Source organism: Solea solea, chromosome 18 (assembly GCF_958295425.1).
Source record: "Solea solea chromosome 18, fSolSol10.1, whole genome shotgun sequence".
NCBI classification, from domain to species: domain Eukaryota; kingdom Metazoa; phylum Chordata; class Actinopteri; order Pleuronectiformes; family Soleidae; genus Solea; species Solea solea.
The window spans coordinates 20,134,286-20,162,111 of NC_081151.1; the positions used below are offsets into that span (position 1 = coordinate 20,134,286).

Sequence of the window (27,826 nt, forward strand, 5' to 3'; positions counted from 1 at the left end):
GCAGTAGTCGGGGTAATGGCACTATTTATTCAGCTTTGTTAGGAGACAAGGTCATGTGATCAGGGGATAGTAATTATAGCGTACGCTTAATTACATTAGCAACCTCCTGTCTTTTCATATTATCTCTGACGCAAAAAAAAAAACACAGAGAGATTTGATTATGTTAATAAGAAGCGTTTTATACATGGTAATGGAGGCCTAGTTCAAAGCCATTAGTGCTATGAGGAATATCCATTTGAGTGTCGGAGCTCTCGAATGCAGCTCAGCTCAAAGTGCACATTGTTTAATGGTATTGATCAACGGTCTAGCGAGCGCCGGGGCTTTTGCTCATTACTGTGTCTTATTCATGCTTTCTTGGGTAATGATGCCCACGCAGCACTTACTGCCACAACATTTAGATGATCTAAGAGAGACATTTTAATCATAAAAAGATGGAAGACAAGCAGGAGTGAGAAGAATGGTGTGTGTCATTATGTGGCAAAAGAAAAGAAGCGCATTGAGAGGGAACATGTCACGGTTTCAAGTGCACTGACTTCAGAGGCATCATCATTAACTTCCATCAACCTCTGAAAGTTGAATCCTCAAATTTTGATTGTTACAGATTAAGTACACTGAAGCTTTCAATGCTGAATTGTTTTAAAGAGTGTTAACTAATACTCTCTTTACTCTGTGTTGTGTTATATTAAACATAATGCAATTTGGAAATCCCTGTTTTTAAAGTCATGTAAAATATTAGTGTTGTTAATCTGATTGATTTGCAAAAACAGTTGCTTAATTATAACCAAACCAAAATGGATACAGAGTCTGGTCCATTTCTGAATCTGCTTTGCTCCTCTCTGCCTGTCTCTCTTGGTCTCCCTCTGTGTCTCTCTTTCGCTCAGTTCCCCCTCCGCCCTTTTCCCCCATCTCTCCCTATCAATGAGGCGGCAGACATCCCAGACCTGCTCAGTCAACTGCTTCAAGATTTATTCTTTGTAACAAATCTGCAACAGCTGGAGAGCCGGGGAATGCATGTAAACTTTGTGTGTGTAATTTGGTGACAAGTCAGGCTTAATCAAGCTCCCAGTGGCTGGATGAGAGGAGCGCAGGGGAGCGGCATATGGGGAGCTGAGTGGTGAACAGGCAGTGGGCAGGGGGAGAGAGAGGGATACAAAGCTCTGTTCATGTGCATTAACATGCTGTACAGTAGCAGTGGTAGGCGCACAGACAGCCAGCACTCAGCCGGCTCCATTTCTTGTCTGAATAGGTACGTATGCAGCTACTACACCATTGCAACAACAATTTATGTTTGTGCTAATTTGGTTTTGATTATCTTAAGCTCGCAATAATCTTCAGAAACCAATTATACTTAATGTGACAAATAATAAAGTTGTCAAATTAATTCAAAGGGAAAAGGAGAAATTATTGGTTCCACTCGAAGCACGAATTAGCATATGACAGTTCATGCAACTTCAGACTTGCTTTGATTGGGATATTTTGAAAATGACAATTGGATCATTTGGATTATTATGTCCTCCTTCTGATGCATATGATGCCTAACTTTATAGTTTAATAGCAGCCTAACTTTGCAAGTCATCATCTCACTGCATTATTTTGGAGGGTTAGCGTTAATGTTACTGGTCATGACAAGCTAGCGCTAAGTTGGATTTGAAATCATTTGCACTTCAACACCCTCAAACACCATTCACAGGGATACTGTTATGTTTGCTAAACACACTCGTTAGACCTCATCCGCAGAGCCTTCTATCTTGTGATGTGAAGGCCCTATTATACTTCCGCACGCACGGACCCAACGTGTACTGTGCACATGGCGGGATTTGCGTCATCAACACGCATGCGCAAACTGTATTTCTGTCCCACCGCTAGGTGGAGTGCTAAGCTCCGCTCACCAAGCAGAAAAACTATTTTGAGAACAGAAGAAGTAGTCGCCAAGGATAGTCATCCGAGGCTCGACCTAGTGACTCTCGAACCGGCTGACACCCCGACTCCCCTTTCCGACAGGCCTTTGAAACCAGACGTGTCTGAGGCAGCTGTAGCATTGTTCTCTTCTTCTTTGGTAGGAGTGTATCCAGACTTGTACTGCCACCCGATGGTGACGTGGGATACTACAGGACCTTGGCGTGCGAGCATACCAGGGTCCGCGATAATGTCGACAAGGGACAACTCAGTCCCTACAGTGGTTTATACAGATAAATAAATAAATATTATCAGGTTCTCAATAGTATTTCAATTCGTGGGCGTGAAAAAAATTCTGTCCTCTAGGGGGGGCATGACAGACAATAATTGAGAACCACTGGTGTAAGCTATGCAACCAAACAAGGTTATGCACACTTTCTGACTGGTTGTATGTGAACCCGTTGGAAGCTAAACCTTGGAGAAAAAAAAAATCAATCTTGGTCCAAGAAAATAAATAAAAAAGCATCACTCAGTGAAAATTTGTCACTGATGTGAAAGCTTTATTGGATGCAGGTTACTAATGTCAATAAATCACATGGGAAAGAAATACACTTGGTGTACAAAGGCCTTGATTAGAACATCCAGATAAAAATGTTACCCGACACAACGTTATGAAAAGCCATTAAAGATGTCCTTGCTGCTGGTCTATTGTAACATTTGCCACTCAAAGAGCTCAGTGCTGATGACGGGGTCTATGGTGGTCCCTGCCGCTGCAATCAGGGCAGTGAAGAGGAAAGACAGGAGAAGGAAGATGGTGAAGACATTGGTTGAAAAAACAGGTGTCAAGATTCATATGAAATAGTAGAGACGGTGATAAATCACACACGCGCACACACAGTACCAGAATGAATGCATTGTGAAGTTGAAAGCGTAACAGATTGTCACATGTGTGTCTCCAGGGAAGGTAATGAGCTTCGGATGAGTCTATATAATAACACAAGGCCAGAGCTGTATGGCACCAAAGTGCGGAGTGAAGAATAGTCCTACATATAGAGACCTTGGTCTTCACGTCATCCATACACGATGTTTTCGCGTCTCAACAGCCGATGTTGTTTCCGTATCTCCACAGTATGTCAGTTGAAAGGAGCTATTGTGCATCGGTACCGCATTCAATATACGGTTGGAGGTTGTTTTCTTTTTTCATTAGAGGTACCTTTGGTTGCGTTTTGCACAGAATGGTGGTAACCATGGTTGCAAAATGAAATGAAATTAGACCTTTGTTTATGGTTGATTGTTAGAGGAAAAAAGACGGCCATGGGATTCTTTTTTTTTTCTTTAAAAACAAACATTTCAATTAGAGAATTGTGAATTTTAGCGTGTGAGGTTTTGCGCGAATGCTGTGCATGTGTTTTGCCATGATGCATTATAGTTTCTCTTCAGGAACACATGGCAAGGTATTTACCAAGCCATCTGCTAAATTTGCCTGGCTGAAGCGAGCTGACGTCCAGTTGCTAAGGAAATGGATGCTCTTCAATGGGGCCGGCGAATGTTGCACACCTGTCACTGTAAAAGGACCCAGTCTCTCTCGCTCTCTCTCCTGCTCCCTGCATCTTTCTTCATCTCTGAATGCTTTTGCGTCAGAAGCAGCTCCTCACTCACATATACTGTGGTCAGATGTGATGAGTGTTCTCGCCTCAAATCAAAGAAACGGGTGCTTTGCATTTTATGCCATTTAACATGCACATTTAGGAAGGTTTATTGGCATCATTTCAATATACTTCCCATAACTACATTTGCTAAAGTATATAATCGCTTTTAAATAATGTACTTAAGAAAATGGTCTTGCTTTATTGAGGCTGCTACGTGTTTTCATGCACAAATTATTAGCCCCCCCCATGAAAAAGTATTTTCCAAGTCTCGTTAAACAGAGCAAAGAATTTTTAACCCAGTTTTTTCCAACATCCTAGTTTTATTTTGAATACTTCAATTATTTGACTTTGCAATTAAATGATTCCACAAAAACCAACACACTTGGAAACGCTGAAATCACTTTGAATAACCTTCTCCTGCTTTGTGAGCATCAGCAATCCTTTTTTTTTCCTCAAGTCTAAACTGATTTCTTTTGTTTTTGGCATGATGTTTTCTCAAGTGACAGCTCAAGCGCTGACTGAAGATTTTATCCTGTGTGTAAATTTATCCTCCGTTTTAACTTAAAACTTAACTTAACTTAACTTAACTTAACTTTTGACCAGTTTCTATGGCTCATAAAAAGGACAGTTCTTAAGGGGGAACTAATCATTTTGACCGTGGTAGACTGCTGTAAATGGCTCAGTGTCCTTTAGGCTAATCATTTCGTCTCCAACTGTATTTGCTAAGTGCGCTGTGCGAGCAAATCGATGAATCAAAGACACTAAACGCATTTTTCAGGTATGTTGTCTTCTGTGAGTGCTTCATGGCGTTTTCAGCCACACTTCAACTGTTTGCAGCTGTCTGGCTTTACTAACATCATGTAGCTGTTGTGCTTCCGCCTTGCCTCCATCAGTCGTGAAGTAAAGCGCATTACACCCTGTGTGCCGCGGTGGAATGTTGCCAGGCAACACAAAAGCACAACACTAAGAGAGAGAGAGAGAGAGATTTGGAGCTGTTAGGCTTAATCGGCACAATGTGAACTCATCTGGCAATGGCAACAATGGACATTTAATTATATTTAAAAGATACGTACTACAGCTTTAAAGATTGAAAGCTACAAAACAACAAAAAGACCAAGAGAAGAATCGGTGAGCTGACCTGGATCAGCACTATGCGAGGCATAACAAATACTGGCTGTAGAAGGAACATGAAAATGGAACGTGGTGCACTTGAGCACAGTTGGGGCATGTCACTGAGCAGGTGGTTATGATTGCTTCAGTGTCACAGCACCGGGCCCCGCGGCTACACACTTTTCCCAGAAGAAGTAAATGCAGTTGGAGAAGTGTGTCCGGGGCTTATGATCAGTTTCAGAGAATGTGGCTGTGGGGCAGGGCATGACCTTCAGAGAGAAGCTTTGTCATCTCGGGCCTGAGCGCCACGTCCCTGTCTGGCTGACACCTATAAAGGTCAACGTGGGGGCAGATTTCATAAATCAACACGGTAACTTGGGACGTCGTGTCCTTTCGGTTCCATTTCCACTGTCCTGCTTGGGCCTTGCCCCAGATTCAGGAGAAATGATATCACACAAGCCATCCAACCATAATGGAAGTTTGAAATATGTTTTTTTTTTTTTGCTGAAAGTGCTGCTTGATGTGGTCTTGTGTTAAGAGCCATATCAGTTACAGCTTTCACTGCTGTGAATGTTGCCTGTGTATAATATTTCCTCGGATTAAAGTGCACATATTTTACATCGAGTGTACAAAACATTACAGCCATTAACTTTGCATTTTATGTCCTCTTCAAACATTTGGTGAAGACATAGATCTGGCAAAAGAAACATGAGAAAGACTTAAAGACCACGACTGTCAAATCTAAATGACACCTGCGTTGACCATGTTTGTCTTCAAGCAAAAACAAAACGGCGATAATGGCACTTTAACTTCTCCACATATTGCAAGGTGAATATCTGAGTTCGAGATCAGAGCCTTTGCTCTGCCTTTGTACCGCAGCTTTTCTATTCTACACTCACTGCAGTATTTTACTTTGACACTACAGGGTCATTACCCTTCCATTAGTGAAATATTAATATGGATCTCAGAAAGATAATTACCCTCACTGCTCTCATCACCTGAACTTAGAAACAATCCCCCCTGTCTGTTTACCACCAGAACAAAAGAGCCTAGGATAGAGAAGGAACATCTTCATTTCCCTCACAGAATACATTAGGCCTGTGAGAGGGTTTGGTTATCGCTGATGCCCGCGTTCGCGTCGGGCACCTGGGATTCTCTCGACCTGTTTGATGTGGCCCTTTTCAAGCACTCTGATCATCCTGTTAAATTGCGGCTAATGGACAGGGCCTGCCACTCGGAGAGGCCCAGACAACAGGGGGACAATTTAGTGACATGCACACACCTGTCCTTTGTAGTTGAGCGAGACATTGTGTGCACAGGCGCATTAGTCTCTGCGGTGCTCATTCAGGCACTTTGTGAGCTGCAGTGCAGCCAGAGCTGCCATTTAGGCCTCAATAACCCCAGGTGCCATTACCTTGTGTACCTGAGTGCCCCCCCCCCCCCCCCCCCCCCACACACACACACACACTCTGACCAAACAATACACAGCCTCTGTGGCTGGAGGGTGCTTGCATGTGTGTGTGTGTGTGTTATATATTGTGTGACATGATGTGTTTGTGCGAGGATTGTCTTTGTCAGTATGGGTAGATCTGATGCATAGCTGCACCTGTCCATTCAATGGAATGGAGAATAATAAATGGGTGTAGGTGGCATTGTCTGCAGCAGCCATATTTGCCCCCGAATGACATTGTTCTTTTTTTGTTTCTTTTTTTTTTTTAAATGAACAGTATTCTCTTTTTCTCTTTCCCCCCCTTTTGTTCTCAAAGTCTCAAAATGTCCGTTTGGACTTTTTTGCTTATTTTAAACATAAAAGGGCCAGAAAATGTCCTGTGGTTAAGTGATTTTTCCAGAATAACTTTCAATATCTGGCAATTATTTACATTTTACTGCATGTATAATAGTTTAATAGTGTATTAACAAATTTAAAATGACGAAAAACCACTGTAGTTGTACATAAACACCAGATTTTACGTGTTCAAATTTGAAATTTGAACAGTATGACACACATTTAAATTAACATTTGTTTGAGACTTTGCATCAATGTCTAAAAACAGGCCAAAAAAATTAAACTACAGTATGTATAGGTGTGTTTCCAACTCTCTCCTCTCTGGTGACAAAGCCGCTGATTCGCCGGCTTCATGCAACAGCGCAAGCATGAAAAATGCAAAGGCCCACGTAAGGGAGACAATGGTGCTCATGCAAACACACCACAAGCTACTTTTCTGAAATTGGCTGGAACAAATAACCAAGCAGGTAACTGAGCAGAACCTCGGAGAAATGTCCGAGGCTTGGCTCCAAACCAAGCCCATATTGAATGGCACCTAACAGTTTTAAATCAAGTCTGTGTGCCCAGCATCTGATGTGTGAGGGACTGGGAAAGGCTTTCTGTGAGCACACCAGGAGATTTTTATATTTTAGCTTAGTGTGTGTGTGCGTGTGTGCGTGTTTGTGTTTGTGTGGACAATGACAGTATCTGTTGTGCCAGAGGAACTGATGAGCAGGTGGTCTGAGTGGGATTCAGCATACTCTCTCTCCCTCCTATTCACACTCATGTCTCTCTGCTTCTGTATTTGTGCGTATATCTGTCTGTCTCTCGGGCAGCCTCGCTCTCTTACACTTTTTCTTGTTCGCGTTTGTTTTGTTGCCTGTTCAGTGCACTTCCTGCGCTCAGTCGGAAAAGTAACGCGGCGTTACTTTAAAATAAAGAGAGAAATATTAAGAGTATCTACAGGAAAGTAAACTCTGCAGACACGTACATGTAATATGGGAGTTCTGACACCTGTGCTTGAATGTATGTTTGATGTCGTTATGAATAAATCATGACAGGAACTCTCCTCTTCGATTACAAGCGCAGTGCAGTGTTACATGACTCAGAGGACGCTGGACAATGCTCCAAACACACACACACACACACACACACACACACACACACACACACACACACGCGCGCTCGCATGCATACTTTACATACCATCACTAACCAGATGTCTGAGTCTATTGATTGCTCCAGTGACACGGTTCAGCGGTGTTCCATTTAACTGATGTGAAAACAACACACTTAACTGTCCACACACACACGTGCGCGTACATACACTTGAGCAGCTCGGGATAATGCAGCGTACGGCGTGCGTGGCTCGGTCTAATATGACCCATATGTTCCTGGAGCTTTGTTGACCTGTTTGGACGGTGACAACGTGTTGAGTGTCATCTCCATTCAGAGGATCGGGTTGTGGATGTGCGTCTGCAGCTTCACGACTCCGCGGTGTCCCGTGTCTTCCTGCCTCTTACTCCGGGTCATGCTTCGAAGTTTTGACGACGACAAACGTCTCTATTTCTTGCGTTCGTGGTCTTTTAGGGACCAAACACACAAAAAAAGTTAGGACAATTGTGTGAAATGAATAAAAAAAAAATGTGTGCACCCAAATTAGTAATTAATAGTGTGTAACTTACACTTAAACTGAATTGTAAAGTTGTTTATTTTACAGTGTAAAATGTGAACAAAACCAGTCCAACTTTATTTGTAAAGCACTTTAAAACAACCACAGTGAACCAAAGTGCTGTACAGAGGAATAAATAAAAGAAATAATAGCTCACAAGAGGCGATAAAATGCATCTAAAACGAAAAAAATGTGGATAAAAACAGATCAACTAAAACAAAACAAAAAACAGACTTAAGCTCAAGCATAGAACTACTTAAATACAGTTTGTTTACCTTTTATTTTTTGTACTCATTTGACTGTTTCAGTTACTAGTTACGTAACATATTACAGTTTATATAGATAAAATACTCCTCAATATTGTAATAATACTAATATAATAATAAACTTTATTTATATCACACTTTTCTTAACGAATGTGCTTAACAGACCGATCTTTGTATTAACAATTCCCAAATGATACCTAGCCTTGGATGAAAAAATGTAAATAAAATATACTGTATACCTAAATAATAGTGTCAGAGTAGTAGCCAAAGGTTCTTAGGCAAGAGGAGGGCTACATCCTGGATAGAAATGTGCATATATCACAGGGCTAATGTACAGGAACAAGCAACCAGGACTCGATTAATCTTTTTTCATGATTAAAACACGATTTCTGATTGTTGTTCTGGTTATTTAGCTCCATATAAACAAAGAAATCATTAAAAACTGAACAGTTTGGTTTTGTGGACAAAAAGAAGACATTCGAGAACATTGTTATTTCCATGTTTTACAAACACTGATCGACACTTTTCAGCATTTTCTGACATTGTACGAACCAACCGATTACTCGAGTAGTTGCAGCTCTAGTTAAGTTCAGATAGACTGTGAGTTTTACTGCGCGCCTGCTAATAGTTATTATAATAATAAATGACAGCAACACGAATTACTGCACACAATATACTGTACACCGTGTATGTGACACACTGTGACCGCGCCGTGTCGGCCATGATGACTGACTGTGCGCTGAGTAACGCTGACAGTTAATGACTGATGCGTCATGAATTATAAATAAGAGCGGTGAGCTTGCTGCTGCTGCCCTGTGACAAACATTCCTGCAGGAACACTTAAGTGAGAGGAGTCTCTTTCCTGCTATTGTGTGTGTGTGTGTGTGTAGAAGTGAAAGAGTTGTGCAGCGCGTTCGTAGCAGCAAACCGTTTTTCATTTCACTCTGTGTGATTCCGACTTGCGTCAGCCTAGGGCAAGAAAAATGCAGTTTTAAATATGCAAATATTTTAGGAATTAGGGGGTTGATTTGAATAATGATGTGAAACGAAGAGAGGAAGAGACACGGTTACTGTGGTCCACTGTTATTTCTCATTAGCCACAGTGCTTTAAACCTGCAGTCACTGTCTGTGTGTGTGTGTGTGAATTTAGATTTAAAACCTTCACTCTTCCTTCACGGTTCTTTTAATAAGCGGCATTTTTTATTTTTTGCACTTCCTTATGACACCATTTAAAAAAAACAAACTCAAACTTGTAGGGAGGAAGCTAAACAGTGAATGTGTAGATTGTTCATGTACAAATTCATCAGACACATAATCCTCTCTTTTATCTCCTGCTTTAATCTTACATGAAAGTCGGCTACAGTCGCACAGTTTCATCATTTATGCTTCCACGCTCTCAGCAGATATTTAATTGAAAGCTTCACTCAGATGCATTTGTAAATAATACTTTTTAATGGGACTAGAAAGTGTGAGGGAATTCATCATTATTATTGTTTTGATACGCGACCGTAATCTGTTAATAATAATTCCGTTTAATAAAATTCGGGGCTGCGGCGCTCGTTAATATTTATTGGATGTTTAGTTAAGTCGCGAACCCGTAGATCAATACAGGGTGCACTTAAGGAAATGAGATAAAGGGTTTATTTTTATTGGTATTGATCAGAGTCTGGCTGTGGGAGGAAAGGAGTCAAAGTTGATTTAAGGATTGACTAATTTGATATAGTTTTTTAAGTTTCATTTTATGGCCTTTGATGTTATAGTGAAATTTGTCAAAGTGTTTATGTACTGTATGTACGACAACAACACCAAAGGGATTTGTATTCTCAGTGGCTTCTCTGTGTTTACTAAAATGGTTCTTTTACATGATACTATTACATGATGCGACACACACGTGTGGCCTTTTTTTTTTATTTAAAGCTGCACTCCATCTGGCTGCGGCGTCACAACAAAATAAGCTCTGCAAAGTTGAAAAACAGTCGTTTTGTTTCCTGATTTCCGTCTATTTACACATCCAGACAACTGATTATACTGTCTTTTTCCTTTCTCAATGCTTGTCAATTTTCATTTTTCATTTCCCTATTGGTAAATGATAATCAGGAAAAGGCTAATTTTCCAATTTTGTGTTAAGACGAAAAATCTATTGGCCATCAAGTACACGGACCTACTGTACATAGCAAGCCTTGCCTTGGCAGGTGTAGGATAGAGCTGCAACTAATCGATTAATCTGTCGATTATTTCCACGATTAATCGAGTCATCGTTACGTCCATGAAATATCAGAAAATGTTAAAAAATGTTGGATCAGTGTTTGTCAAACCTGGAAATCATGATGTTCTTGAACACCTTGTTTTGTCCACAAACCAAAATGATTCAGTTTTGAATGATTTCTTTGTTATATGGAGCAAAGAAATTCAGAAAATATTCACATTTAAGAAGCGAAAACAATCACAAATCTTGTTTTAATCAGATTCAAACCGATTATCAAAATAGTTGACGATTCATTTAGTAGTTGATTAATAATCGAGTAATTGTTTCAGCTCTCGTGTGGGATGCCAAGCCCTTCTTCCATCCATCCATCCATCCATCCACACACATACAGTGATGGAACACAGCTGTCTGAGCAGGCCTTCATTATCCAGCCCGATCTATTGATTCACCCTGTGGGATTTATCCTGTTTGGCATGGGTGTATCTGTGAGCAGAGACCGGCGGCGCTAACACCCTGCCCCGAGAACACACAAGGGCACTTTAACTCACAATGCACACTTATAGGAGCTGAGCACATAATATTTGCACAATCATGTGCTTGGATCAATAGACATGGGGGTATCAGGGACCTTTTCTTTCTTTTTTTCATTTTTCTTTATACATACATTTTCAATTTTGCCGGCTTCTGATATTGGGGGAGAACCCTCACTCACCCTGCTGGATGCTGCTGTGCTGTTTTGTTTTTCTCTAATTATAGAGCATGGCAATGGGCAAGGACCCAGAAAGAATTTTTCTGATGTTATAATTACTTTGGCTGCTTGCAAAATGAGTCAGATAGTGTCGATAGGATTAACAAATGGCTTGCATTTTAATTTGGTCCCCGTATTAGTGCTGTTTGTGTCTGCAGTTGTTGTTTTTTTTATATTATTATTATTTCTTGCCTTTTCATATCAGGTTAATTTTGCTAAGGAATTGTGTGGATGTGATGTGGATAATGAGAACTCTGAAAAAAACAAACAAAAAAAACAATCAGCCAAAAAGAAGCTGTTGCATTAGGTTCTTTCTACATGTAATTGTGACGATAATCTCAGCAGTTTTCTAATCATCGAATGTACACAAACAAACCGGCAGATACAGTATGAGCAAATGTAAACTCCAGATGATCGTACGATTAATGTATTTGTCCTATACACATGCTCCTCCGTAATATTTCCAGTAAATAATACATGAGCCCCAGCTTTTGTTTATAGTAAGATGTAATGCATGGCCTTGGCTTTCGTGCCAAGAAATGCCTCTCAATACAACATGCTTCTCCATCTTCTCCTCCCTCCCTCCTCCTCCTCCTCCTCTCCTCTTTGCTGAAATGTCTACTTTATTCTCCTTTCCCTCTCATTTCTTCACCGCTCAGTTCACAGTGCTGGCAGCGGGATAAACGGGGGGTTATGAGAGCAAGGGAAAAAAAGTTAATGAATAATAACAGTGATTAATCTGTGATGGAAAACATCTTTTCATATGAGATTCTCAAGGTTGATCTCCCAATCCCACCACATTGTCAATCTAGAATATGGAGGCCCTAGAGGGAAAGGCTCTGTAATCTGCTCTTAATCTGTGTCTCCTCCCCTCCTCTCTTACCGCACATCCTCAACAGCAGCTGCTTAGTGCACTCCACTTGTTTTCATCACTATGGATTGTCTTTGAATATCACTCTAATATTTAAAGTGTCTCTCTTGCGAGATTTTCCTCCCGAGACGATAGGACAACCATTTAGGGCTATTGTACAGAAGGAATGTGTACTTGGCCAGCCTGTATCTAATTTGGAAATTATAGTGATTACGAGCTAAATATAAAAACCCCGGGATTTTGAGGCTGTAAGAGGCCTGCAGCGGAGGCTTACTGTATTGTTTGCCAGATGCACACACAGATACACACATGCAGGCCGTCGCACAAACACGCTCACAACGAAGGAAAGAAGCCGCCTGACGCGCTAAGTGCTGTCGTGTTCTGCCGAGTGCGTGTCAGCCTCTGTCTCCGCTGCCCTCTTTACCCGCTCCTCGCGTTCCTTCTCCGTGCGTCTGCGGAGAGGGGACAGAACATTTGGAGCAGTGCTGCTAAAAGCCTGCGAGCAGGGGATGCATTGTGCCTCCACGGGCTCTCAGTCCACTCTTGGACTTTAAATGGAGCCACACACGATGGCTAACAGATGTTAGCCAGATTACACACAACATGGGCCCGACCTCGCGTTGACTGCCGCTGCCAGTTTGCCTCCACTCAACTGCTTCAGGTTGGAGTCCTCCCCCCCTCGCTTATCTTCTACACAGCCAAATCCAGTGGTTACATGACATTTTATGCAGGGTCATGGATGTCGTCTATAGTACATTGCTGGTTGCCTGCTCTTAGAATAGTGTGTGTATATATATATATATATATGTACTGTATGTGTGTACGGGGGGATGAGGAGGGGGTGGGGTTATTGTTGGGAAAAGAGGAGCGTGACGAGAGTCTGCTGTGGATATAATTAATAGGCCACATGCGGCTGCACCAAATGTGTCACAGTGAGGGGAAATCAATCGATGGAGTCTGCCGGCATAAAGGATGTGTGGGTGTGTGTGTGTGTGTGTGTGGGGTGGTGGGGGAGGGGCAGGAGAGGAAGGTGGAGTGGAGTGGGATAGAGCAGTCAGACCCAGGAGGAGAGTAAAAGAAATAGGCGTGTGGAGAAGGACGGGAGGAAAACCTTGGGAAAAGGGGGGGGGGGACTCGGGAGAGAAGAGAAGGAAGAAATGTTGCAGAGGTGAAGCAGAGGGGAGCTCCAACTCCTCCATCTAAGCTGGATAGAAATCACTGCCTTCAGCAATATCCCGCTGAGACATTCGACATGGAAATTCATGACTGTGTCAATATATGGACATAGCGTAGATCTAACACATGCATCAGAGGGAACTTCCCCCGCCGCATACTTAGCAGCTGCTTTTATCCAGTCAGAAATCACCGTTGGTCCACATGTTGCAAGCAATATCCCCCCTTTATTTCCTTTTTCTGCTGCAGATATGGCATTATGCTTTCAAGCTAATAGCAGTTGTGTCAATACTGTGGACTCAACCACCCAGCTCGTGAAATATTCTGGCTTCTCGGGGCCCGAACGCCGCAGTTGGCCTGTTTTTAAAGAGTGCATATCTAAGTTTGGAGGCAGAGGAGGAAATCAATGAAGATAAGAGTTGGATAGAGAGCTGTGTGTTGTACAGGCTGGCAGCAGACTGAGAGAAGCAGCCTGTCACCAGCTGCAGGGCCCTCTCTTTGTGATTGTACGTGTGTGTGTGTGTGGGACACATCTAGGCACACAGTCGCTGATAGTGCTGCCAGGCGCCAGACACCCGTAGATGAGACAGGGGGCGTTATCACAAACTGCTGCTGCTGCTGTTGCCCTTGGAACAGTCGTGTGTGTGCGGCGCTACACACAAATACACACATCTGCACCCACATCCATATACTAACATGTATATACTGTAATGCATATTCATCAAACACAGACACACAAGCAGAAATTAAGTCCCACCTCCGCCTGTAAACTGTTCTGTTTATGCGTCCGTAAGCCGACGACAAGTGTATCCACCAGATTGTGCAGGTTGACTGCAGCAGTCTAGACGGCAATTTGAATATGCATTCTTGAATATATATCCATATTTAGACGTTTTCATTCCAAACCCATTTCCACAAGATATTACTTGAAATAAATTGTTCCCGCAGTGTTCGCCCTTTCTTGTCTGCACCCAGAAATGAAAGGCGGTATGAGAGAAAGAATCAAAGCTACTGTGCCTTCAGTCTTTTCATTCAATGAGCCAAATATGTCCGTTATCCGATGATGTGATGCCACATCTGGTTTGATTATTCACTTGAGATGCTGTTTTAATGTCATTAGTGTGGATTTTTGAAAGTTAAAATAGTATTATTAAGGTTGTGTTTCCCGTGCCTTTCCAAAAAGGAACCAACAACAACGCGGCACCCCAGTGTGACGAGATGCATTTAAAAATAAGAATCTGACACAATTCCAGATCTTAAAGTTTGCAAATAAGGAGTTGAGGAAAAATGGCTAAAGCTTTGGCAGGAGATGCTTTTGTGTCTGCGTCGTCTCCTCAACATCTTGTCACATGTGTCAGGTTTTCACATAACTCTATCAGCAGTTGTCCACTGATGGTTAAAGGGCCACGGGGGTGTCTGGATGCTTGAATGACAGTTTCCGACCAACACAACAACAGCAGCAGCGCAGACATCACATGCTGCATGATGTGCGTGTAATCGTACCTGAGCTAATTGTAGCGTCACACGATTTCATATGTGACGCGATGCATTTAAAGGAACATGGCGTTGGTTTTGAAAGAGAAAAAACTGATACTGAAGCCAAGCTAAAGCGGTCGTATCATCATATCAGACTGCCATTCAATACTACAGTGGTTGCAGAGATTTTGCAGTATTTTTAATGTATTTTTTATTTTCATTTCCACATTCAAATTTAGAAACTAAAGACAGGGGTGTCAAACTCATTTTTAGTTCAGGGGCCACATACAGTACATACAGTACAATCTGATCTCAAATAATAGCATAATCATAACTACTTAAACTTCAATAGGGTCCTACACACCTAGTGACCCTAATAACCTATAAACTAGAGCTTAAACTAACGATTATGTTCATAATCGATTATTTTCTCGATTAATCGATTAATCGTTTGGTGTTCAGAATATCAGAAAACCTTAAAAATGTTGATCGGTGTTCGTCAAACCGGGAAATGATGACTTCCTCAAATGTCTTGTTTTGTCCACAAACCAAAATGATTGACTTTTTAAGGATTTCTTTGTTATCCAGGGCAAAGAAATGAAGAAAATATTCACATTTTAGAAATCTTGTTTTAATCATGAAAAAAGCTTCAAACCGATTATTCGATTATCAAAATAGTTGTCAATTAATTTAGTAATCAATTTATTCATCGTTTCAGCTCTACTATAAACAACAAGAATCCCTAGAAAATAAGTTCAGTTTCAATAATATTATGCTTTATACTAAGTTTACCATTTCCACATGTGCATGACCACTTATAGATCACAGTGGATCTACAAAGGCACAAACATTTAGTCAAATATAGTGTTTATTTATTGGAATTGAAAAAAATTCATCCTGTGGGCTGGATTGGACCTTCTGGTGGACCAGTTCTGGCCCGCGAGCTGTACGTTTGACACCTCTGCTCTAAGACATGAAGTGATGTCAGGACATTGTCTGGATTTTGTCATTCACATCGGACACGTGCAGTGGGCGGTTATCTCACTGAGTCGCGTTCACAACTGCAGGAGAATCTCCGTAAATTCCAGGTGTGGTTTAACTCGTGCATTATCCACTGTGTTCTCACGTGAGCTCATTATATCTGAGGATTTGACTAGGAAGATGGCAGAATTTTCCACATATATTCCAAGCAAGGTCTGTGGACATTTGCGCTCTAACATACAGCCCCCCCCCCCCCCTCGGACGATCTCTTGATAATCCCCTGTCTTTATTACATGTCGTAAAGCAGCCACAAATTGCAAGCACACAGCAATCATTCAGGGAAATATTATGATGAACGCCATGGAGGAGATGGTCGCCACTACCCAGACTTGAGATGCAGTCATGTGTTCTTGCGTTTCGGTGTCTTCCATCTCAGATCTTTATCGGTGACAGCCACTGCAGATCAGGTGGTTGGTGCTTTGTTGGTTTTGGGGAGACGAGGCGAGCAAAGGAGCTGTCATTTGGTCTGAGAAACACACACACACACACACCCCAGACCCAAAGCTGCTTGGTCTCTCTGTAACACCCCTCGCTGCCACCTCCTAGTAAACAGTCCATTAGCGTAGTGCTCCAAGGTAAACATATTTACTGGCTGGTGACGGCTCACCAGTGTGGCTCCTCAGGCCCCGTGGCAGAGGGGATTTCATTAGGCAGAGGGCAGGGGGAGAATGGAGGAAATTAATGTGCCATTCAAGATGATTTCTTTGTTTCCCATCAACATGATCACAGACAGGCCGCAGGGAAGAGATGATTTACGCACACAAAGGAAAGAGATGGGAAGAGAGCGGGAGGGTAAGAGGGTAGGAGGGAGGGTACGAAGGAGGGAGAAGAAAATATCACAAAAGGCTCTTAGTGCGTGAAATGTCTTCCTTTTGGTGAAAGAGCTCTTGTCATGATTTTTGTTATGGCTTGAAGTGCTAGAATTGTTTTCAATCAGAAAAGCTTTCTTGTTTGTCATTAAGGATGGGAAATGGAAAGTATTTCGGAGCAAACAGCACCAACAGGCACAGAAATGTAATGCAAATTTCCCCCCACACTATCTTCACTCGGTAATCCAACCAATGCGGTGATGTCCTGCGGCCTCGCGAAGAACCTGTTTCACAATGGTTTTTTTTTTCTTGCGTCGTCTTCCAACCTGGAGGATGTTATTCTGTGGCCTGCCTTGTTTATTAATAACTGTGTTCTTTTATTTGAAAAGTACATTCAGCTGAAAGCAGAATATCGTGGTGTGTTGGAGCTTTGCAGTAACACTTGTTTTTATTTGCCCACAGAAGAAAAAATGTGCACAGTTCTTGACGTAGGAAACCTTGTCTTTTGTTCATACATACAAAACATTGTCTTTACTGTATTGTATAGAAATAGTGTTTAAAATGACATCTTAAAGGTCATTTTATTCTTCATGTAACAAGATTTGAAATTCAAGTTTACTTACAGAAGAAAACATTTGTGCTGCTAAGTGGTATCATGGTGCGATTTAAATAAAAAACATAAAAATGTTTATTTCAATGACAGGCTTTAGTTTTATTGAGTAGATTCTTAACCACAAAATTGTTCCAAAGCAGGTATTCTTGTATAATAAAACTCTATTTAACATCTACTTACCACAAACGTGATGGCTTTGCGTAGTTATTACATATTTTAGTGCCATTGTTACTGTGCGACGGAGTTTGCCAATGAGAGTAGAGTAGATAACTCTTTTTCTCTAAAAGGCTGCAGATGAGGTGGTTCAGGCATTTAAATATTGTTCCGTGTCACCTTGTGATTTCCCTATCCACACATTGGATTACATTCAGACTGTGTGACGGTGTTAAGAACACACAGGAACACTCAGTAGACTCAGTAGAGTGGCTGTGCGTCAGTTAATCGCCTTGCAGATGTAACAGAGACCTGGAATCGTAAACAAATGAATGAATTAATGATGGTTTTCGACCTAACGTACTGAATTGATCCCACTGTCGAACTGAGTCTGTGCAGTGAAAGCTTTTATTCATCATAATTATAGGGACAATCGGACCGTACTCTGTATGTCAATGCTACTGTTTTTAAATTAGCAACGTGCCGCTGTTCTACATATAATTGTAGTGGTACATCGTGAGGGTCGTCTGCATGTTTCTCGTATGGAATATGAAACACATTTAAGCTTTTTTATGGCGTTTTGTTTGGAGACTTCATGTCGTGCGGATGGGAAAAATGTTTTGGTAGAAACGGCCGCGACAGATCTCTTTTGCCGGCATTGTATGTGTGATGCACATCCACGAACTATGACCCCGCCGTGTATTTGTTACTCTCGCTCTGTTTTCCTTCTCTCTTTCCATTTAGGTCATATTCAGGGTTGTATGACACCTGTGAGCGATGTGCCGGGTGACATGAGCTGCATATAAATGACCAGAAGGGAAAACAAGCCCTTTTTTTTTTCTTTTTTTCTTTTTTTTATTTATTTACACACACACACACACACAGATGCCCAGCTCACTGTGCTAGGAGGCAGTTTTATGTCGCTGGTGACCTTAGACTGTGGAGCAGGTGTTTAGGGTCTGATAACATCATGACAGAGAGCACAGGTGTGACTACATACAGACAGGAAGGACACACACACACACACACACACACACACACTCATTTCATTATCTCCATGGGAGGACACTCATTTGACACAATGCATTCCTCGCCTTTTACCTGAACCATCAGAACTAATTGTCTCACTCTGACCTACATGGAATTGTAGCCTAAACCGTGAATTCGAGTGCAAACCCTCAAGAATCTGGGATTCTTTCATCACACTGTAGATCTGTGTTTAGCCAGATTGAAGAGCCCTTGCTTGCACGCACACACACACACACACACACACACACATTGTATGTCATATTGGACGGCGCAGTCCTTTGTTCGCTGACCAAAAGACAGCAGAATCTCACCACAGGGGATTATTTTCACATTTGGATACAATGCGCTTACAGCTGTGATGAATGAATAAAGCCCATTTAAACTAAAACTGGAGGAAAATGTGCATGTTTTAGACCCTTAACGCCGCGCGAGCCTTTCTACAAATATGCCTCTGTTCAATACAAACAAGTGCAAACATAATTAATTACCACTGATTATTTGCACAATATGTGTACTCGCTGCGGAATCCAAACTGTTTACATACATGTCACTTTCACACTGTTAAGTAAAGGGAATTAAAGTGTATACTGTTTGTCGACCGTATGAAAATGCTAAATCCACATTCAGCCGCCCGTGTTCTCCCTCTGCTGCAGCAGTGTTTGAGCATGTGTGTGTGTGTGTGTGTGTGCAGTGGCTGTGCATATGGAAGAACCCAAAGGTAAATGTCAGCCTTCACGCCGGGCCACACGGAGACTTGTCCTCTGCACCATCATGTGGAGAGACGCAGTACAGCAGTGACTTAATTGACATTCCTCTCATAAAGGCACAGGCTAACCCCGGCCTCAGAGCGTAATCCTCCCTTTCCTGAACTGTGTAGAAGGAAGAGAACACAGTGCAGCGCGGATCGATTTGATCCGAACCAGGAAATTGTACATGTGCCGCTAAATCTAAGAAGTTTGTCCGCTAAGCTGTTTTCCAGTCCCATATTCTTACCCTTTAGAAAGAATACATAAACTGCTTCTGTATAGCATCAAACTGTGAAACAATGTTTTTTTTTAAATCAAAACCACAATTTAAAGTGCCTTTTTTGTTTTCCCTCCCCCTGTGAGAAGTCCTAGCCTGCGGGGTTGATGTTTTGTTGATATCCAGCGATGCCCAAGGTACATCCTTGATAAGAACTGATATACAGACAGAGAATGTTTTGTCTCTCCAGTTCTCATTGAGCATGACAGAGAGGATTTCAGAGAGAGAGCGAGCGAGAGAGTGCACTGCCAGATGGGAGATTGTTCCTTCATGGGTATTGTCTGTGAAACGCCTCGGAATATGTCAGCTTTATCTGTGTTAAAACATACCAAACATTTTTGCATGCGATACTGTGGTACCAAAGCTGTAGCCTCTCCCATCTGTGCCGTCGCAAACTGTATCTCGGTCCTGCAGCATCCAGTACACAAGGCAGAAATAACTCCACTGATCTGAGGAGGAGGCAGCCACTGCCAAATTTGTGATACGTGAATGTGTGAAATATTGTGATATTGAGACATGGCTCCAGATATATTATGGTGTATCAGTGAGCTGTGTTTTATCTGTGTCCCCACTGCTCTCTCCTGCTCACTCTCTCTCTCTCTCCCTCTTTTCTGTCCTTCTATCTCATTCATACACACAGAAATGCTCTATCATTCCCCCTCATCCCGTGCAAGAGGTGTGAAAGGCAAATATATGGTCTCCTTCACTGTGTGGACATAATACTGAGGTCATGAATGGAATGTTAATGAATGTTTTACCGCATACCTCTATCAGTGGACACACATGAGCGCATGCACACACACACCAGGATTTGCAGAGCGAGTACCAACCTAGCCAAAACCATAACAATACACTATTTCAAATATGCATTCTTTTGTGAGCCAGTGGGTGTGTGTGTGTGTGTGTGCTGTTTTCTTTGTTTGTTTTTTTAAATACCACGGCAGCTTGCTTTTTTAAATGTTGCGCTGCAAGAATCTTGAAGTAGATTAAAGACAAAAAAAACTAACAAGATATTCAGCTGCTCTGTTCCTGTTCTTGTTGGGAATTGCAATAGAGGAAAGAAAAGAAAAAGGGGACAGAGGGTGTGGGAAGTTGAGGCCGCGGACCACGGATCGAGAGGCTGTGTTTGAGTATCTTATCACGGCTGTCGCCAACTCAACCTGGCTCCATTGACTTTACGTACGGATTAGAAAAGGCCCACGGCGGCTGATTATTTGGGTGAGTGAGTGGTTAAGTGTAAACAAACATTGTGGTCGGGATTGTTCCAGTCACAACACGCCCCCCCCCCCCCCCGACAATCAGCGCTCACACACATAAACATACAGGCAGGACACACGACGCGGTGCATTCTGTTTTCTCCTGCTGTTTTGTTTTTATTCGCTTCATAATTCGCAGTGGCCACCGTTTCTCAGTTTGAGTTGTTCAAGAACATGTAGGTATTCAGGTTATATTCTGACTCGGAGTCAATGCACAGTTCTGGTGTTGAAAGACGGCAAACCAGACTGGAGCTACTGCAACCAGAAACTGCTGGCATATGCACAGTTGTTAAAACCAAGAGGAGGCAAGTGAAAGCATGGCGGAGGTGAGGCAAGTCTCGCAATTATAATAAAAAAAAGTATTATTTTACCAACAGTGTGGCAACCGTCTGCCAAGCAGATGGGATATGGCGCAAACAAAAACTTTGAGAAAAAAACATTTATTTATAAACCTAAATTTCCATTCAGGCGTCGTATTATTTTTACCGCGAGCTTTCATTTGCATTTTCTGCAACAAAGGTGGAGTGAGAAGTACCCGTGAAGGGGCTGTGAAGTGTGCTGCATCTCCAGTTATCCATTCCAGATGCTGGCTAGACTTGGTGGAGCCAGGGCCTGTTGTACTGGGGGCTGGATTTAGTTGTCTTTTCCTCCAGGTGTGATGCTTCATGCTGATCCCCCCTACATGTTCCATGGGTCTTATCCAAACACGCCAGGGTTGGTGACAGCGCTGGTAGGCTTGCCCTCCCTCCTGTCTGCCTTTCTCTCCCTTTGCCTGCCCCGGTGGCCCACCCACCCACCACCCACACTGCAACAGCAGCAACCCTCCACTTCCCTGTCCCGTGTCTTGTCATCAGAGTTGCACAAGCTCTGTGAAACTTTTGTTCCTTCGAGAGCTGCCGTACTCTTTTATTTCATGCCTTTCCCACTCCTTCAGACCTCTGTCTCCTTCCAGGATTGAACTGCTTTGACGCAGGGTTATGTTCACATCGGTGCTCCACAGGCCAGTTGTTGCTCCAGTAACTCAATCGTGCTCAACGGTGATGTAGCACGTATTAAACTTGTCATATTTCAAGCCTGGTCAGTTTTAGGACGATCCGTCCATCGGGGGAGTGTTGGGAGGTTTTTTTAAAAAAAAACAAAGTGGAGTGGAAAAAGAAAACAGAAGCTCTGCTGTTTTGTTTATTTGTTCCCCAGCTGACTGTTCAGCGTCTGTTTCCATTAAAAGTGTGGGTGAGCACAATTCAGTCTTCATCCCACTGTAAAGTAGGCAGACTAGAGGTCTCTCGCTTTGCAGTCGCTGTTTTACTCGACGAACAATATGAATCCATTCTTCCGTGACAAAAATGAAAGTTTCACTTTAATATACATGAATTCCACCTACTCTTTAAGTTTTTTTTTTTTTTTTTTTATCCAGGGCAGGAACAGATAGATTCAGATGGGGCAAACATTATTAGCTAGCCCACACAAAATATGTTGTCTCATAGCTTGAGCTGGACGCCTTCCAGCTTTGGCATAGTTTAGGATTACATATTTATGGGAAGAAGAAAACAAGCATCCTTTACTGAAACACACTGGCCTTTACTGCTTTGACAGGAATCTGTCTTGTGTTTATTAGTCTTCCAACAAACACTGAGCCGATTGATTGTTTCCTCCCACTTTCGAAGTTTTTATCACTGAAAAAAATGTTTAGAACAGATTCAGTAATTATGTAGTTACAGAATTAGTTGGAAGGCAGGAAGCCTTCTAACTAATGAAGCTAACAGTATATATACTGTAAATCACTGTATATATGTGTGTGTGTGTGCCTGTGTGAGAGCAGCCTTACTGAGATACTTTGTAAGTTCCCATGCTTAAATGATTTCCTGATGTGTGAGAACATCACTGCTGTGATTAGACAGCCCAAATCAAGACTTCAGCCAATAAACTGTACAGATTGTCCCCAGAGCTGTTTGTGAAACGCACGGATAAGACAAAAAAGTGACCGTGATGTGATTTTTTTTTCCTTTCTTTCTGTTAAAGCACAACAGCTCTGTCGTTCCAGCTGGAAGACGTAGGACAAAATGCATTAAACGCATGACTAATGCCAATAATTCAGTCAACTTGTGTCTTATCAAGTCATTTTCTCATCAAGTTGCTTTCATACTCTTGTAATTGCCTGTTGGGGATCTGAATATGTTGTGTCAAACACAATCAAACGCTTGTTTAATGTTTAATACGACGAGTGCAACAAATGTCCGGAAGCTGTGGTTGGGTTTGGAAACTGTGGCTCATCATTGTCATACTTTTTCCTCCCTTTCTTTTGCATGTCTATGGGATGTTGTTCTTAACCACGACAATGTCAAAGTTGCAATTTTGTTAGTTTGAGTGGCGTCTGATTAACTGAAGAAAAGGGTGATTCACAATTACATAGGACGGAGTCATTTTGATCGATCGGTTTTGATGTTATGCTCTCAGGTTTGAGTGTCGCTCATTAATAGGAACCAAGGATTTCTCACCGTTAGTTCCAGGTAGAGCACTGCTAGCGGTGCTACACGGATCCTTGAGCTGCCACTCATCCATTTTGTCTCCTCAGCTCCAGCTGGAGCTGGATGTTGGACCACGTCGAGGCCTCGGTGCTGGTATTAATTTCTTGGGCCTGTTGGCGTCTGTCCCCTGGCAGCTCAGCGCCAGCTCCCGCCCCAGTCTCAGCCTCAGACTCAGCTCTGGTTCCATCTCCATGTAGGAGTGTTACTGGAAAGCTGGCCAGTGGGATCTGGCTCTGATAATCATTTCAGCCTAGACCTGCCAGCATCTGTAGCAAAGCTTGCAGGAGATGGGCTATTAGTATTCAAAGAGGACAGACGTGAAGAAGAAATTAAAAAAAAAGTGGGGGCACTTATTCAGGAATCACACATCATATACATCTTAAGAAACAAAAACAATAAAAACTTCTCCTTTTGACCGTTCTTGTACAAAATGGGTTTATAGTCTAGTACAATATGGTGCATGCGTTTGCGGAATTTCTCTGTGGTTTCCAAGGTTTTGAGCAATTTATATTTGTAGAGGGCTGTTTCCAATTGCAAACAGAAGGAATAGCTGAATAATGCAGTGGAGATTTTGAGCTTTTGTGCTGGGGTCTAGCACTAAAGTTCACAAGTTGTTTTCATGTTCAATGCATTCTCCACTTAAGCGCACGAAAAGGGAAAAAAAAAACACACACGAAGAGCACTCTCAGATAAACAAAAACACATTTGTTGACCCATATTATGCAGTGCTCAAATGTTGGAGCGTAGCCTATGTGCTGCAGCCACTTTGGATTATGTTACCATAGGTCATGGAATTCTGGCAGAGCACTCAGTGGAGGTTTATTCCTTTCAAACAAGCCAAGATAAGGTTGCGTTTGTGTCTCCATGTGGTCAGTCACTGTGCTTCGGTTTTCATTTTTCACTTTCGGGTCATATTTGTACAGTTGTTGTTTGCCTCATTAATCAGTTTAACGTTCATCTCTTGTCTTTGCTGAAAAAAAAGCGTGTTTGTCCCGTCTTTTAACTGTAACAGTGCATGTACTGCAGCCAGTGTACGTTAGTTGTGATTGTGTGTCAGAGAATTCCCACTGGATCTCGTTCCTCTAGTCCAAGGATTCCATTGGCTTCATGGGATGCCGCACAGTTTTGGAGGCTGCTGGTGTTTAACATTGAGTGAATGCTGTACCGTCCCTCTCTTTATGAGACCAAGATGCAGGATGATTAAACCTCATCGCGGCCAGTCATTATAACTAGGCGTACTTGGACTGGAAAATGTTTTTTTCTTCCTCTTCTCCTTCTTTTTAAATGAACATTTCACGTGTGGTTGATTTACTCTATTTTCTCAGCTAGACGCGTTGGCTCCTTCGTGCATGGGATGTCCATTGGGTTTTGGGTCTTGGATTGATCAGCAACCTCTGTAAACCTTATTAAGTGTCTAATTCTAAAGAGCGGGGAAGAAACACAAAACATGGATTGTGGAAAATCAAAACTGAAGAGTTGAAAAGAATAGTAGGAGCCAATCCCCGTCAATATTGCAGAACGTACTCACGCAGCTCTTTGACTAAGCTTCAGATAAACCGTACATAACTTTGTAAAGCGACGCTGTATGTGCATGAGCACTGGGCACATGACGGCACATAACTGCTGACCTCCACCATGTCGCCCATGAATCTTCTTCTTCTTCCTGGACTCCGGAATCCTGAGAGGTTTCTCCACCAAGCTGTCGTCCCTTCTGTAAACACAAGTAGATTACTGTGTGTGTGTGTGTGTGTGTAGGTGCATTTGTGTGTGGATGAGGTTACTCAAAAGCTGTTCCACTTGCATGGCAACGCCTCATTACCCATACTGCCTCAGTCTTTGCCCTGAAGTGGGGTGAGACTTCTCTCGCTGGGCCCAGTCGTCAAGGTGACCCAACATGCCCCGGGATGGCAGACAGGCTGGGAGAGAGGGGGCCGTTCGCTCTGTCTTTATTGTACCAGGGCCACCGTATGCTAGCTGGTGCACAAGGCCCTGGGTAGTTCCAGACTGCCGCATGTGTCCCAGTGAGCAAGCAGCTGATCTCATTTTTCAACACACAGCTGCCCCAACATCAGGACCAGGTGAAGGTGACCTCCCTTGCCTGTTGGAGTGCCTCTTAAAGTGGCGAGGTGCAGTCGATGCTGTGCCACATCCAAAATTGTATGAATTTCTGGTGATGTAATGTTTCATGATGGTTTTAGTTTTAGGTCAAAGCCAAGTTCTTAAAAATCAGCCTGCTTCTCTGAGTGTTCCCCTGACATCTGCAATGCGCAGGAAGTGTAGCCGTAGGTGTGACATTATTCTGCAACAAAATAGAGACTCTAAAGCACAAGGTGGCGCATACTGTATATCTTTATATCACACTCCTTCGTCTATGCAGACATTCATCTCGATCTAATGATCGTTTTCACTCCATAAATCCATTTATCTTTTCCCTCCTCATGTCTGTCTTCTCCCCCCCCCTCTCCCGTCCCTTCCTGTCACCCCTTCCCTCTCCCCCTTCTAACACAGGACAGATTGGGAAGCCGTGATGGCGGCACAGAAGTTGAGGGAGAAGCTATTTATCCCAGACGGATCAGGAGGTGTGTGACGGAGGTGTGGACGGTTGCTGCAGGTCAGTGACGTTGGCAGGCGCCAGGCAGGCCGGCCCACATGGCTCGGGGACTGTGGGACTACAGACAGATGGCACCTGGTGGGTGACAAACAATTAACAAACCAACAAGAATAGCTGGATCGGCAGTATACCCACAAGCACAGGAGATAGCAAGAGAGCGGGTGCATCTGTGCTCTAAACACTTTTACTCTTTACTTTTCCTCTTCCCTCATCTTGTTTTGTGTAACAGTCGCAATTTACCCATGTGTCTTTTTCACAAAAACACTCTTGTCGTGCTGCTATACAACAGTCTAAATAAAGTGGTGTCGAGCATATGTAGCCCGCATATGTTTCTGTTTATTTCAGTGCAGGGGAAGCAGTGCGTACTTTAAATCGAGTGTACAGTGAAAAAAAAAACACATTTGATATTTACATATTGTTATGTTAAGTAAAAGTTATAAACAGTCCTATCAGGTTTCTTACAGCAATAGGGTGAGCTTGGCATCTCTGTTGCTGTTTGCGTGTCCATTGTTCGGAGAGTTCATGCTGGGAGTTGATTCAGTGTTTGCTAAGAGGTGTGCGTGACCAATTTCACTTTTTTTTTTTTTCACTGCCCAACCATATCCCAAATGTCATCATGATGGGGTGTTTCTGCACTCCACGCCCACTTACTGCACAGTGACGATGTCCTCTGTTGGTCATCGACAAGAAAATCTGTAGTTTTGTAATCTCTTCAGAGAGTGGGGACAGAAGGATTATGGTTCACACCTAACTGTTCGAAGTAAACGTCAAATGTTTTGCTTTGGACTGGCATTTGGCCTTCTCTCTTTCTGTCTGTGTGTGTGTGTGTGTGTGAACACATCTGGAGTCTAGACTCTGTGACTCTGTGGGCAGAGTTCTATCTTCTCGCAGCATCGGCGTCCGGAGAACGGCCATGTTGACATAGGTGGCACACACATACAGGCATCTGTTTCAACAGTCAGGACTCACACACACACACACACACACACACTTTTATCCCTTACTGAGGGAATGGAGGGAGGAAGGAGGGGGACAGAGAGAGTATAGAAAGTAGAGGTACTGGGGGAGAGAATAGGCCTTAGTGAACCCACAGAGGAACCCTTTTACATGTACTGTATTTGTGCTTATATAAGAGAGGAGGACAGACAGAAAGGTAGAATGACTCAGAAGATAAAGGTGTAACATCTGCATAAAACAAACTTAAGCGATGGGGAGAAAGTCAGAACCATCCCTGCGGTTCTCTGCAGCCAGTTTACATAACGGCTTTGACGTATTAATGGGATAAACACGGCGATAAATCTCGGTTAGAGAACGACATGCAAAGAATGCCAGCGCAATAAGCTTTTCGCAGTGAGAAAATAAACACCGATAAGACTGTGGGAATAATCATGAAGACGTATGATGCTGTGTGTGTGTGTGTGTGCGTGTGCACACAGAAGAAACGCTGAGAAACACCAGTAGCACCCGCCGCATTGCCGGTTGCTTCTTGTTTTATACAAACTCCTCGGAGCGTGATAGAGAACAGGTCGCAGTGAATGTACGAGTGTGTTTCAACAGACTGTAGCCGTAGCAATCGAAGTGTCTGTTTTCATGCTAACCCTTCACATCTATAAATGGAATCTCTAATAGACGGCGCAGGCGGTAAAAGCATTAAATCAATGAAAATGAATGAGCTTCTGGAGAGAACAAAGAAAATCAATTTTCATATACACTTACCATTCTATAGAGAAGGGCTCTTTGTGCTAAACTTCATTATTTATACCTGGTCAACGATATTTGTGGAAACAAAGGTCTGATCTTCCGAGATTTATGAAACAAATAGAGATCAGCTAATAGAATCTGGGATATAAATTTTCCTGCCGCCTGCTGTACCATAAAGGAGCCTCTTGGTCGATAAGGGACAAAGATTGCGGTGAACATTGATTTTCCACAAT

At 42.6% G+C, this 27,826-nt stretch overlaps 1 long non-coding RNA gene across 1 annotated transcript in view; it reads left to right on the forward strand.

Moving 5' to 3' along the window:
- Nucleotides 1–27,826, forward strand: part of LOC131444565 (uncharacterized) — a 171,127-nt gene that overhangs the window by 93,187 nt on the left and 50,114 nt on the right. Inside the window, exon 6 of the long non-coding RNA XR_009233742.1 lies at nt 25,790–25,970. This is a non-coding gene — a long non-coding RNA (uncharacterized LOC131444565). The remainder of the gene's footprint in view (nt 1–25,789; nt 25,971–27,826) is intronic.